Here is a 15,532-nt window from a genome sequence, read left to right as displayed (position 1 = left end):
TTGTGTTTAGTGAATCTGCCAGATAAGAGGCAGTAGGCATAACCAGGGATGTTCTTTTGATGTGTCCTTTTGAAGTGTGTGAATTTGACCATTTTCCTGTCCTGCTTAAGCGTTGGAAATGTAACGAGTACTTTTGGGCGCCAGGGAAAATGTATGGAGTAAAAAGTACATTTTTTTATTTTGGAATGTAGTGAAGTAAAAGTAAAAGTAGTCAAAAATATAAATAGTAAAGTACAGATAACCCAAAAAACTACTTAAATAGTACTTTAAAATATTTTTTACTTCAGTACTTTACACCACTGCCTTTTAGCAGGACAATAACCTAAAAGACAAGGCCAAATATACACCAGTGTTGCTTACTAAGATGACATTGAATGTTCCTGAGTGGCCTAGTTACAGCTTTCACATAAAACAACTTGAAAATCTATGAAAAGACTTGAAAATGGCTATCTGGCAATGATCAACAATCAACTTGACAGAGCTTGAAGAATGTTTAAAAGTGCAAATATTGTACAATCCAAGTGTGCAAAGCTCTAAGAGAACTACCCAGAAAGACTCACTGCTGTAATTGTTGCTAAAGGTGATTCTAACATGTATTTACTAAGGACTGTGAATACTTATGTAAATTAGATATTTCTGTATTTACATTTTGCAAACATTTCTAAAAACATGTTTCACTTTGTCATTATGGAGTTGTGTGTAAATGGGTGAGAAAAAAATGAACAATTTTATCCATTTTGAATTCAGGCTGTAACACAACAAAAACAACAATGTGGAATAAGTCAAGGGGTATGAATACTTTCTTGAAGGCACTGTCTATGTCACATTTCTCATTCCTCTTTCCTAATTTACCCCTTGGCCTGCTAAATGCCCATTTCCATCAACCAGTTTCCTCTGACCCACTTGTGTCCAACTGCAACAGAGAGACAAAGAAAGTATGAGAGAGAGGGTAGACGAATGAAGGTGAAAACATCTGGGAGGTTGCTCGTGCCCTTTTTTGTAAAAGCTGTTTGAAAAGACCATTTGAAATGTCAAGCTGTTTTGGTGAAATGGGGTTTTAGCCTGCTTGGTGACATAACCAGGTGGTATATTTTTAATAGACCATTAAGAAAGAGAGTTAAAAACTTCTTTGCCAATAACAGCTAGTTTTCCCCTTCCCACTCCCAGACAGTCGTAGTTAAATTATTGCTTGAGAAATTGCTCTTTGCTTAGAAGCTATTTTTCTTTCTTTTGACCATTAATGTGTTAATGTGTTACAATTAATGTGTTACCCAGATATTTCTTTACCAATAATGTACTTAATTGTTACCCAGAAATGATTTGATATTGAGATAAAAACGGCTGCATTGGACCTTTCAATGGGCTTTGTGAGTGTGTGTGTGCACATGTGTGTGAGAGAGAGGTGCGTAGGCAGAGGGGTCATGCCCATAGGGGGTACAGGGGTAAGTGCACCCTCAGATTTGTTCTGTAAAAAAAAAAAAAAAAAAAAAGTTTTTCTCTGTAATGCTTCTAGCTACTTAGCAATTTTATGAAGTTAGCTAAATATGTTCCCAATCTCCCAACCTCATAACGAGCTACCAATAAACCATTTTAGGCGTTCAATCAAGTTACAAGTAGCTAGCTTGTCTTACTACCTTAGCTGACATGCCTGCTGGCAAGGTTGGTAGACTTCAGAAAAGCAAGTAATAACTAAATGTAGCAGAGATGCATATTTATTTTCTTAAAAAACGAGAACCACCAGTCAGGAGGATGCAGAAAGCTCAAGAGTTATGCTTAAATATGCAGAAAAAATGAATATTTTTTACATAGACTTAAGCATAATGGTTATGGCACTAGATTGCAGGAACAATGAAAAATGCTAAATTCTCCAATTTACGGGGGGGCCTAACCCCCCTCCGGACCACCTATCAGCCATCCTATCAGCCATACAAGACTTGTTTTAATCTGCTATAACATTTACATTTGTATTTCCTTTGGGGGGAGGGGAAGGTCATGGTAGGTGGCTGCAGAACAAGCCAAATGCAGAGCCAGTGGATGGTAGGGAGCGTGGGGGGAAGGTTACTCATACAGCATAGACACTCGATTGAAAACTTCTCAAAATGCTACATCACAGTCCAATAATGTGTTTACATGTGTATGTTTGCTCTACCTGGGTTTTGGTCATGCCTCACTCTGTGTATGTGTGTCTGTTTGCCGTGTTAGTGGGCACGCCACTCTGGGTTTTAGGGTGAAGACTTGCCATTGTCTTCTGACTCTAAACTCTGCCATGGATCTGTTCTCGTTGGCTTCTCTTTTATACAGATTTCTGTGTGCCCTCTATAGTCTCAGAGTGCAAGGACAGTGACATGTAGATTGCTACAGTAAAACTCCTGGAGTGACAGTGTCAATCCTGTGCAATGTCTTATCGCATAAACTGTTACAGATAGAAGTGAGCATTGCACTGGCACATACAAGTTTTCATACACAGAAGTGGACCCAGTTCAGTGAACTTCGGTACAACATAGTATGGGGAGTCGCACTCTCGCGACTTCAGTTGATGGAACTAAAATCACCAATGAAATCCGGGCCTCTCTGGAGCCCCGCCTTTCACAGGTAATAAGTGATAGGCTCAGATCCATTCCTTCAAATATTCCACTCTTCAACTCAGTGTAAACAGGAATGATTCACACTGCTAAAAACAAGTTGAACACTAGACTGTCTTACGTTGTACTAAACTGTCCATTAGTGGTAGAGCGTACTCACCGCCTGGATATTGTGTGCTGAAGTTTGCCTGATTCTCATAAGTTTCCTAATCACAAGCAATTAGTTGTTCTTCGGATTGCTTGGCCTGGCTATAGCAATAAGTAAGATGGCTAACGCGACTGAAAGATAGATACTCACATTTGTTGTCTTGTCCAGTTGAAGTGGGAAGTTTACATACACCTTAGCCAACTACATTTAAACTCAGTTTTTCACAATTCCTGACATTTAATCGCAATAAAAATTCCCTGTCCTGGGTCAGTTAGGATCACCACTTTATTTTGAGAATGTGAAATGTCAGAATAATAGTAGAGAAAATGATTTAATTTCAGCTTTTATTTCTTTCATCACTTTCCCAGTGGATCAGAAGTTTACATACACTCAATTAGTATTTGGTAGCATTGCCTTTAAATTGTTTAACTTGGGTCAAATGTTTCGGGTAGCCTACCACAAGCTTCCCAAAATAAGTTGGCCCTGTACCTGTTTCCTCCAGCATCTTCACAACGTCATTTGCTGTTGTTCTGCGATTGATTTGCACTTTTTGCACCAAAGTACGTTCATCCCTAGGAGACAGAACATCTGTCATTCCTGAGCGTTATGATGGCTGCATGGTCTTATGATGTTATACTTGCGTACTATTGTTTGTACAGATGAACATGGTACCTTCAGGTGTTTGGAAATTGCTCCCAAGAATGAACCAGACTTGTGAAGGTCTATATTTTTATCCGTGAAATAATCTGTATGTAAACAATTGTTGGAAAAATTACTTGTGTCATGCACAAAGTAGATGTCCTAACTGACTTAGCAAAACTATAGTTTGTTAACAAGAAATTTGTGGAGTGGTTGAAAAAATGAGTTTTAATGACTCCAACATAAGTGTATGTAAACTTCCGACTTCAACTCTATGTCTCAGCTCGGTCCATGCATGCTCAGGCTGCCCTCGCTCGAATCAGTTTGTGTGCGGGACTAGGGGACGGCTGGCACTGTTTCCCTAATAGTCCGTGGCACAGGTTCTCTTGACAATCGTGTAGCATTTTTTAGGGGGCTTGGAGATTCATATAATTACTTCCTCTCCCGGGGGAGCCGTACCTCGTCTGAGTTGTGGGACCTGGAGATAGATTGGAAGTGCTGCATAGCGTGCTAGCCATGTTAGCTAACTCGGTTCACAGAGATCGTTCTCCTGTTGTCGCGGTCCCAGTCCCGTTCTGTTGTCCCAGGTACACTGGCAGGTTTGGCACCCTCGGCCAGAGATTTGGGATCGGTGGGCTTGAAGTTTACTGCGGAACATAATTTCTGCTATTCAGTCCACAATAATTTTGGATGGTCTGTGTGAGGCCCCCTTTGGAACCACTGGAGGCTGTGAATCTGAAGACCCTCTCCTACAGGACAACCCTGATTGTGGCTTTGGCTAAAAGCGTTGGGAACTCCATGCATTATCCATTCACCCTCCCTGTACCCAGGTCGCCTCTGGCGACTCTTAAGGTGACGTTGCTTTTTGTCCGTGTTGCTAATCCAGCTGTCTAGGAGGTGTTTCTCTCACTGGATTGTGGAGGCTATCTCCCTGATATATAGCAGCAGGGTGCAAGGGATACCCAGCATTGTACACGCCCACTCCACCATTTACATTTTAGTAATTTAGCAGAAGCTCCTATCCAAAGCGACTTACAGGAGCAATTAGGGTTAAGTGTCTTGCTCAAGAGCACATTGACAGATCTTTCACCTAGTCAGCTCGGAGATTTGAACCAGCAACCTTTCGGTTACTGGTCCAACACTCTTAACCGCTAGGCTACCTGCCACCAGAGGTCTGGCACCGTCTTGGGTTGACTATAGGGGATTTTTGTGCTGTGGTGAGTTGGGCATTACCACACACTTTTGTGAGGTTTTATTGCTTGGATGTCACTGCTCCCAGTGTAGCCCACAGTATGCTACAGCTGGAAAAGGTGAAGGTCACTAGGCACCCCGCTATGTGCGCAATACACAGACTGCTGCATGTTGCGGGGTCATGTCTAGGTGGTCTACCATGGGCCGTTTCATTTATTATCCTTTGGGGTCGGCTTGGGGCGGGATTCCAATTCCCCATAGTATATTGACTGACTGAAAGTGAACGTAAATGTTATGACTATAACTACTGTTCCCTGAAGGAAACGAGGGACAACACCTATTCTGCCCCGCACTGCCTGTTCCTTGGCTCAGTGACGTGTAGTATTATATTGAAGGAATGAATCCAAGTCTCATGCTTATCCTGTGGAAGGCGGGGCTTCTAGCATGGCATGAATTTCGTCGGCCTTGTCAGGCGTGAGTTTAGTTCCTTCAACAGAAGTCACGAGAGTTATACTTCCCCATAGTATATTTGACCTCCTTCAGGGAACAGTAGTTATAGTCATAACATTACGTTTTCCTAATGGCTATGCTGATTGAGAATATTGCTTGTCCCTTGTGACGTGTGACATGTGACATGTGACGTGTGTGTGTGTGTGTGTGAGCTAGCACTTCATTTTGAAATCCTAGTTTTAATTCTTTATTTACGTGGCTGTTAGCTGCCCAGTCAAACTCATTTTATCAGCAGTTTAAAAAGGGGGTTGGCTAGAGAACAACAATGCTGGGTGGGGATCCTAAAGCTTACTACAAGCTCTTCGGAGACGCAAGATTCGGAGCACAGCACAATGTTGCAATGTCGTTTTTCGTCACTTAGAGGGTGGCTCCTTATAATACACTCTGGCATTCAACATACTTTCTTACTACCTGAAAAGACATGTCGTACGTATCATTCCTTCCACAGCCATGTGGGCAATGTTGTCACTTGGTTCCTTGATATGATCTATAGAATCTTTGATAACCAAATATATTCTCAGGGACTGTTCAAACAGTAAACAAAGAACCCACTCAAAAAGCTATTTTGTTTAGATGTAAAAACTAGTGATTACAACCTATTGTGAAATGGTAGAACCTGCCAACTAGCTAGCCATGTGCTTTTTTCTCCATAACTAAAACATGATGATGTTCTATTTTTAGCTGATATGGGAATGAATACACAAGCAGCAATCCAACTGGGAAAATGTTTGAGCTTACACCGGCAACTGTAAAAATATTAGGTAGGGCATATTGTTTATTATTAATCTGATTATGTCACATGGATATGTGGGAAGCTAAAAAGGCTAGCTAGCGTGCTATGTTTTTAGCCAGGCTAAAACCAGATAGCCAGGCTGCCAGCTAGATCCTGCCACAGACTTTAAACCAGTATATATTGATAGAGCTGATGTCATCCACGTATTGATATGAAAAACTCCCGATGCCACATGAAGCCAGAATTTTAAGCGTGCCATATAGTTGAATAAGGGTGAATGTCACAAAAAAATTGCTAAGGATCATGGTGAATGTAGCTGTAACTAGCAAAGGATCGTGGTCGATTTAGTCGTTTTCATCCTTCCTGAGAGCCTCCTCATAGCCTGCCGGTCCGTTATTGGTCTGTGTCAGCACGTGGTCCTGTGTGACGACAAATGTACAGTGCCTTGCGAAAATATTCGGCCCCCTTGAACTTTGCGACCTATTGCCACATATCAGGCTTCAAACATAAAGATATAAAACTGTATTTTTTTGTGAAGAATCAACAACAAGTGGGACACAATCATGAAGTGGAACGACATTTATTGGATATTTCAAACTTTTATAACAAATCAAAAACTGAAAAATTGGGCGTGCAAAATTATTCAGCCCCCTTAAATTAATACTTTGTAGCGCCACCTTTTGCTGCGATTACAGCTGTAAGTCGCTTGGGGTATGTCTCTATCAGTTTTGCACATCGAGAGACTGAATTTTTTTCCCATTCCTCCTTGCAAAACAGCTCGAGCTCAGTGAGGTTGGATGGAGAGCATTTGTGAACAGCAGTTTTCAGTTCTTTCCACAGATTCTCGATTGGATTCAGGTCTGGACTTTGACTTGGCCATTCTAACACCTGGATATGTTTATTTTTGAACCATTCCATTGTAGATTTTGCTTTATGTTTTGGATCATTGTCTTGTTGGAAGACAAATCTCCGTCCCAGTCTCAGGTCTTTTGCAGACTCCATCAGGTTTTCTTCCAGAATGGTCCTGTATTTGGCTCCATCCATCTTCCCATCAATTTTAACCATCTTCCCTGTCCCTGCTGAAGAAAAGCAGGCCCAAACCATGATGCTGCCACCACCATGTTTGACAGTGGGGATGGTGTGTTCAGCTGTGTTGCTTTTACGCCAAACATAACGTTTTGCATTGTTGCCAAAAAGTTCAATTTTGGTTTCATCTGACCAGAGCACCTTCTTCCACATGTTTGGTGTGTCTCCCAGGTGGCTTATGGCAAACTTTAAACAACACTTTTTATGGATATCTTTAAGAAATGGCTTTCTTCTTGCCACTCTTCCATAAAGGCCAGATTTGTGCAATATACGACTGATTGTTGTCCTATGGACAGAGTCTCCCACCTCAGCTGTAGATCTCTGCAGTTCATCCAGAGTGATCATGGGCCTCTTGGCTGCATCTCTGATCAGTCTTCTCCTTGTATGAGCTGAAAGTTTAGAGGGACGGCCAGGTCTTGGTAGATTTGCAGTGGTCTGATACTCCTTCCATTTCAATATTATCGCTTGCACAGTGCTCCTTGGGATGTTTAAAGCTTGGGAAATCGTTTTGTATCCAAATCCGGCTTTAAACTTCTTCACAACAGTATCTCGGACCTGCCTGGTGTGTTCCTTGTTCTTCATGATGCTCTCTGCGCTTTTAACGGACCTCTGAGACTATCACAGTGCAGGTGCATTTATACGGAGACTTGATTACACACAGGTGGATTATATTTATCATCATTAGTCATTTAGGTCAACATTGGATCATTCAGAGATCCTCACTGAACTTCTGGAGAGAGTTTGCTGCACTGAAAGTAAAGGGGCTGAATAATTTTGCACGCCCAATTTTTCAGTTTTTGATTTGTTCAAAAAGTTTGAAATATCCAATAAATGTCGTTCCACTTCATGATTGTGTCCCACTTGTTGTTGATTCTTCACAAAAAAATACCGTTTTATATCTTTATGTTTGAAGCCTGAAATGTGGCAAAAGGTCGCAAAGTTCAAGGGGGCCGAATACTTTCGCAAGGCACTGTAGTAGTCAGAATGGATCACTATTAAATACATGTGTAACAAACTTTAAAATAATTTACAGTGGGGATGGAACTTGATCATAATAAACAAAAGTTAGAGCCCAAAACAGCCGCCTAAACATTTTTTGTTTGGCCGTTCTGGCGATCGTTACAGTTCATATAGGGAATCATTTTTATTAGGCCCTAATCGATGGATTTCAAATGAATGGGAACAGATATGAATCTTTTGGTCACAGATCCCTTTTTTTTAAACGTAGGGGCATGGATCAGAAAACCAGTCAGTATCTGGTGGGACCACCATTTGCCTGATGAAGCGCAACTCATCTCCTTCGCATAGAGATGATTAGGCTATTGATTGTGACCCGAGGAACATTGTCCCACTCCTCTTCAATGGCTGTGCGAAGTTGCTGGATATTGTCAGGCACTGAAACACGCTTTCGGTTGTGAGGCCGGTTGGATGTACTGCCAAATTCTCTGAAATGACGTTGGAGGTGGCTTATGGTAGAGAAATGAACATTAAATTATCTTGCATTAGCTCTGGTGGACATTCCTGCAGTCAGCATGCCAATTGCATGCTCCTTCAAAACTTGAGACATCTGTGGCATTGTGTTGTGTGACAAAACTGCACATTTTAAAGTGGCCTTTTATTGTCCCCAGCATAAGATGCACCTCTGTAATGATCATGCTATTTAATCAGCTTCTTGATATGCCACACCTGCCAGATGGGTGGATTATCTTGGCAAAGGAGAAATGCTCACTAACAGGGATATAAAAAAAGTTGTGCTCAACATTTGAGAGAAATACATTTTTGTGCGTATGGAACAATTCAGGGATCTTTTATTTCAGCTCATGAAACTTTACATATTGTTTATATTTGTGTTCAGTTATCTAGGGCAGATCAGGGCTTTTGGCACTGTTAGGCTGCTACGCAGTAGCCGACAAGCAGAGCTCATGACTTCAAGCCCCAGACCCTACACTGGGGGCTGGTTACTACTAGCAAGTGAAAGCGACTCTTCTATGTTTTTACCAAATGGAGAAAAAAAAGAAGAAAAAAAACATGGCTATCGCCCCCTTGTGAATGGAAGTAGTACCAGCGAGGATATCACGTTACCAAAAGATGTATGCTGCTCCAAAATTCCCACTCCACCCAGACGCGCGCAGGCACATAGATCAATGAAGTGAAGCTTGTTGTAACCCATAGGCTACTCTAATTGTCATATCTTTACTGGAACAGCATTTTCGTATAAAAATGACATTCTATCGACATGTATCAAAGTTGCAACTTACTACATTATTTACAGTAACTGGTGTTTTAACTCCTCTTCTCACACCTTTGGATAGAACTTTGGATAATAGTAGAATGTTGATTTGTGAAACAGTGCTCTGTATATTATGAGTGCATGGGAGGATCTTAGTGGTTGATCCGACCAATGTTTGCACTCAGATTCCCCCTCCTGGTTGTCATGGTGAGAAAGACTCCCCTGCACCCTCGCTGTGGTCAGGAGTCTCCCTTTTTCTCTTTTCTATCTTTCTACCGCTTCCTCTCTCCTTCCCCACTCTTAATAGCGCTCAATATCTCTTTCCAACTGTAATGTAACTAAACCACCTCATATAAAATGTGACATTTTGTCCATTGATCAGACCTATTTTTTATACAGCCAAGCCATGATGACATTGGTGAGGAAATGGTGCCGCAACAGAGTGGTGGCACAACAAACCAGGCATGATGATTCCACATCAATGCCAGCTAGTGAACTCAACAAAGCATTACCTAGAGCAGTCAATTTTTCAAGGGCTTCCCACTGAAAACACAACAGAATAGAAAACACCTAACAGGTCCCAGTTTGTTCTAGGGTAGACAAACCTATACACAAACCGTGGTGTTTTTTTTTGTTGCAATGCTCCCTGTATCCCAGGACCCAATCACCTGAACTGGGATGTATGATGGGTGGCATCCCCTGGTTTGCTGTATAAGTGGAAAGGATGGTGGTGGGGGTTTGGCTGGATTTCACTTTTTCACTGCCATGTTTTACATCCAATTTCAGTGTATAGGCTGCTGGTTTCCATGGGGATGATGGCCATTCATTTTGCAGAAGTCGGTCCAAACTGTTTATGGAATGGGTGACTGGGGGTGGGGAGATCACATCGTTGACAAGAAGAAAAACACATACGTCTTGTTGTCCACATGTTAACTGTGACCCCTGGACAAGATGAGAGCAAAGGGACTGTGTTTCTCTGTTAGAGTGAGTTGTATCTATACGAGTGTGAAAATGCACCTTCCAGACAATTGTGTGTGTGTGTGTGTGTGTGTGTGTGTGTGTGTGTGTGGAGAGAAATACTTTCTAGAATGGTCCTTCTGCCTGAGGAGAGTTAACAGATGGGAATGGTGGGAGCATCACTCCAGAAAACACTTTGACACGCCGCCCTCAATGGGAGAGGGGTATCCCACAGTCTATGTCCAAAAACATATATTTACATATCGAATGACACATCATCATTTCACAGGATCTCTGTGTCCAATAACATCAACTGCATGTTGAAAATGGTTATTGCAGACATGTAGCCTACAATATACATTCACATTTACATCTTCTACATGTTGAAAATGGTGCATTTAGACATATACAGTACTATACTGTATACAGTACTATATACAGTAGTATTCACATTTACATGTTGGCTACTGTAGGTTACTGTACATGTCAGTCATACAGTGCAAATATTGAATATGGAAGTAATGCATACACTATGACATCAGTTAGACATCAGTTAGGCACATATGAATAGGTAGTCTTACAGATAGTCCCAATGTAATGTAACAACGTTATCTCGTCCACTCTACATCACTATATAAGAGCCAATTTATGCTTGATCCGATAAATGTGGTTGGAGGCGTTGTATGGATGGTGTGACGCAATTGCCAACACAATTGCGGAGCCTCAGGAGGCACGCAGAGGCCACATTGAGCTCTATACCACATCACTGTGCGCCTCTCAAATGTTGGAACAATTTGGAGGGCTCAGTATAGCTCTGCATTGACATGATTGGTTGATGGTAGGTGGGGGCATGATGGTAGCTGTGTTCCTATACTGATACTAACTGCACTAACCATACTATTTGTGACATAAATTGAGAATATAAAATGCTTATTGGTCATAGCATGTTAGTATGCCAAAAGTTCCAGGATGTCATACCACATTTGCCAAAATACGAAATATACAAACAGTGGACACTATTTCTGTGCTTTTAGGGCCAATAATGCAATTCTTCTGAAAACGGGCATGGCTTCACATCGTCTTCAGATTTGAAGAATATGGAGGAAAATATGCAGTCGAACGAGAGCGGATACAAATTCATTGCTTTAACTAATTATGACAAATGTTAAGAAAATGTTGAGCAATGTAATAAAGTAATGACTTTTCAAATAAGTTACCTTACACTTTATGTTGGCTGACAATTTGTTAGCTACGCTGTCCTTACGCACCACATACCGGTACATACTGCTGTAATGATATGCAATGTTAGCTAGCTACCTAACGTTAGTTGGCGACTAATACATCACACTTGCCAGTATATTAACTATATTATATCTAACTAACAACCCAACTTGATTATTCCAGCCATTCTTAGCTAAATGGTATAGTTGTTGTGCGATCTCAATGGACATTCGAGTGCTTTCGTAAATTCACTCTATCTACTCCGATTTCAGAGCACTCTCATCTGAGTTGTTGAATAACTGATGAATTTACGAACGCCCAACACCCGTTGAATATGGCCAGTGTCAGTAAACGTTTATTATTTATTTTTATTTCACCTTTATTTAACCAGGTAGGCTAGTTGAGAACAAGTTCTCATTTGCAACTGCGACCTGGCCAAGATAAAGGAAAGCAGTTCGACACATACAACAACACAGTTACACATGGAATAAACAAACATATAATCAATGATACAGTGTTGTATGTGTGTGCAAATGAGGTAAGATGAGGGAGGTAAGGCAATAAATAGGCCATGGTGGTGAAGAAATTATATTATACCAATTAAACACTGGAGTGATTGATGTGCAGAAGATGAATGTGCAAGTAGAGATACTGGGGTGCAAAGGAGCAAGATAAATAAATAAATACAGTAAGGGGATGAGGTAGTTGGATGGGCTATTTACAGATGGGCTATGTACAGGTGCAGTGATCTGTGAGCCGCTCTGACAGCTGGTGCTTAAAGTTAGTGGGGGAGATATGAGTCTCCAGCTTCAGTGATTTTTGCAGTTCGTTCCAGTCATTGGCAGCAGAGAACTGGAAGGAAAGGCGACCAAATGAGGAATTGGCTTTGGGGGTGATGCTACAGGTGGGTGCTGCTATGGTGACCAGTAAGCTGAGATAAGGCGGGGCTTTGCCTAGCAAAGACTTGTAAATGACCTGGAGCCAGTGGGTTTGGCAACGAGTAGGAAGCGAGGGCCAGCCAACGAGAGCGTACATGTCGCAGTGGTGGGTAGCATATGGGGCTTTGGTGACAAAACGGATGGCACTGTGATAGACTGCATCCAATTTGTTTAGAGGGTTGGAGGCTATTTTGTAAATGACATCGCCGAAGTCGAGGATCGGTAGGATGGTCAGTTTTACGAAGGTATGTATGGCAGCATGAGTGAAGGATGCTTTGTTGCGAAATAGGAAGCCAATTCTAGATTTAATTTTGGATTGGAGATGCTTAATGTGAGTCTGGAAGGAGAGTTTACAGTCTAACCAGACACCTAGGTAGTTGTAGTTTTCCACATATTCAAAGTCAGAACCATCCAGAGTAGTGATGCTGGACGGGTGGGCAGGTGCGAGCAGCGATCGGTTGAAGAGCATGCATTTAGTTTTACTTGCATTTAACATTTAAGAGCAGTTGGAGGCCACAGAAGGAGAGTTGTATGGCATTGAAGCTCATCTGGAGGTTAGTTAACACAGTTGGCAAAAAAGTGCAATTAAATTGTTGCCAGCAGCACAGTTACATTTTACAACGCTGCCTAACCAGCTCTGCTACCGCGAGTAAAATGGTAAAACGGTCAGAGTGAGGTGTTCTCTCATTTGTGTCTGGAAGTAGCTAGCCAGTTGGCTTGAGTGCTTGACTGCTTTTGTAAGGTCAAAAAGCTTGAATCAACCTTCCTCTGCTAGAGCGTCCAGTGTGCTCTGGACAATCTGACAAGGCTCTGAATTTTCGAACGCCCAGAGTGCACTCTGAGCGCACCCTGGCACTCCAGATTGAATTTAAGAACACACCCGAAATTGTAAAATGTCTAGCTGGTAATTTGTTATGGTAACAAGCTAGCAAGAGGTTGCATAGCAACGACATCAACTTCCAGTAGACAGGCGAAGCACTAGTACACACAACTAGAAGAATACGAAATAAAACAAGTTTTTACGTATACTAAAATTAATTTATAGTATGTAGTATATACTCATTCAGTATGTAGTATACACTATGTTAGTATGGGTATTCGAACACAGCTAAACTCTTCCATGACAACTGCCCCATGAAGCGAGAGAAGTATGAATGCTCTGACTTCTGCAGAGGCCGTATCACCATAAATGCTGCACGGCCAATGCAGATGGCAGAATGACCAATGAAGCGCCTTTAAGAACAGCTAACAGTCGTTAACTGGCGCCTGCCAACATGAACATTATACTGGTTGTCAGGTGCACGTTCCTTTATCGAATTCTCTCCCTCTCTCTCTCTCTCCAGTCTCTCGCGCTCTTTCGCTTTAGGTGCCAACCTATGCTCATCTGCTTGCTGAGCGTAAAAGCAGCGCTTGGTGTCTGTCGCCGCGTATTGAATTACATCACGCGTCAGAGTTCCTCTCCGGGAGCACAAGCTCGAACACTCCCGTCCCTTCATCCTCCTCCTCCTCGTTCCCACTTTCAGCCAACGTCCACAGAGCAACACCGACTTTTGAGAAGAAGTTTCCCCGCCAGTATTGAGGATTGTGGGCGGAGGTGAAACGGAATAAAACATTGTTCCTTAAAGGACCGGGTAAAACCTTCAAGGTAAGACTCTTTTGTTTTTTTACTTTTTTTTAAAGTTTAGCCTATCTCTTTTGGTAAACACTGAGCACTCGCTGTTTGTGCAGTGGACAGGTGTTCTCCAGTTATTCGTCGCGGTTATGGAGTAGAATCCCAACAGGCATCAACAGGGCCGGCTGGTGGGCCGGCTGGTGATAATGGTGATTGTCTAATGTAGAAGTAACGGGGTAGGCAATAGGCATTTGTCATCTTGACGTAGCCTAATTTTTGCATTTCGAGTTAATTAGGCAACGGGAATGCACTGTTTATTCAGAGGTTGATTCTGAGACAGGGTGCACTTGCAGTATATTTTCAGTCATAAGTCCTATTCACAATTCATTCTCTCCCTGTATGAAACTTTGACAGTGATACACACAGACACACACACATACAGTGGCATGCATTCATGGATGCCTAGGGAATCCAGGCTTCACAAAAAAATTGACCAAGAAAAAAATTAAAATACATCAAATAATGTATCTTTCCTCTGTGTTTCATAATTTTCCTTCAATTCACAAGAGGCTTAATGTATCTCACTGGCGAAAGCATCGAGGCGAGGGAAACCCCTCTGTCTCTCTATGTGTAGGCCATTTATCTGATGCTCTCTGGTCTAAACGAGGATGACATTGTTGCTGCCATAGTATTGAAGGTAAGGGAAACCAGTGAGCATTTGGCCTCCCTTGATGAAAAAATTGTAAACATTTGCCAATCAGCATTGAGCTAAACTGAGCGAGCTCAACTGTGAATGGTCAAGGCACATAAAAAAAAAGAGTCAAGGGAAGCCAGCTTGGATTTTGGTGTCACTCCTATCAAATCCAATTTGTAGCATACATCATTGACAATTTTTATTTGATTTGTTTCTGTGTTGTTGTGTTGTCGTCCTCAGGTGGCTAGCTTGCTAGATAAAAGTGTCCCTTTTCTAAATTAGCCATGGATGTACAGTAGATAGGGATTTGGACTTGTGGTTTTATTAAGTTCTTCGTACTGGCCAATGATTATAACAGCGATTCTGACCCAATCATTAATCAGGGTTGGTAAGTAACTGTAATTCATTACATGTAAGGGATTACAAAAAAACTGTAACTGTAATCTGTTATGTTACTAGCAAATATATTGTAATCAGATAACAGATACTTTTGAAAAATTTGATTACTTCTTGGATTACTTTTAAATTCAGAAAGGATGTTTGCGAAAAAAAAAGTATTTGACACTTCTCTGTCTTCTCATTGACATTCAAATCAGCATTGAAAAAAGGAGCATGTTTAAGTTTGTTCCACCTGAGTGAGTCTGACCACAAGTCAGAGACCATCATGATGACACCAAATGTGTTTGATCAATCGCCGGAAAAGAGCAATAATAGGCTTTTGTAGGCTACAGTCCAAGCTATGTCTTCCAATGGTGCGACTGCTGTCGGCATCCAAAGATTATCCAACACTTGGAGGTAAGGATGACAGCAGTGGTGTAGTCTATGGCGATACAGATATCACTTATTATTGATATCTACATAGGGCATTGATGTGAATCACACTTGCGCCTTGTTGTGGATGTTTGTGTATTTGAAACCAATAATGGTTTATTTTCAAGAAGTTTAAGCTGCCTATCAATCACTGTTTTTGAAACCAGTGGAAAGCCAGTGA

At 41.6% G+C, this 15,532-nt stretch overlaps 1 protein-coding gene across 1 annotated transcript in view; it reads left to right on the top strand.

The window, feature by feature from the left end:
- The first annotated feature begins 13,731 nt into the window (after nucleotides 1–13,731).
- LOC110526925 (SH3 and multiple ankyrin repeat domains protein 2) overlaps nucleotides 13,732–15,532 on the top strand; it is a 245,405-nt gene continuing 243,604 nt past the window's right edge. The window contains exon 1 of the mRNA XM_036981764.1: nucleotides 13,732–13,880. The gene's annotated coding sequence lies outside the window, so the exon portion shown is untranslated. The remainder of the gene's footprint in view (nucleotides 13,881–15,532) is intronic.

The sequence above is a fragment of the Oncorhynchus mykiss genome, chromosome 6 (genome assembly GCF_013265735.2).
Source record: "Oncorhynchus mykiss isolate Arlee chromosome 6, USDA_OmykA_1.1, whole genome shotgun sequence".
NCBI lineage: Eukaryota > Metazoa > Chordata > Actinopteri > Salmoniformes > Salmonidae > Oncorhynchus > Oncorhynchus mykiss.
This window is presented reverse-complemented; position numbering and strand designations above follow the sequence as displayed.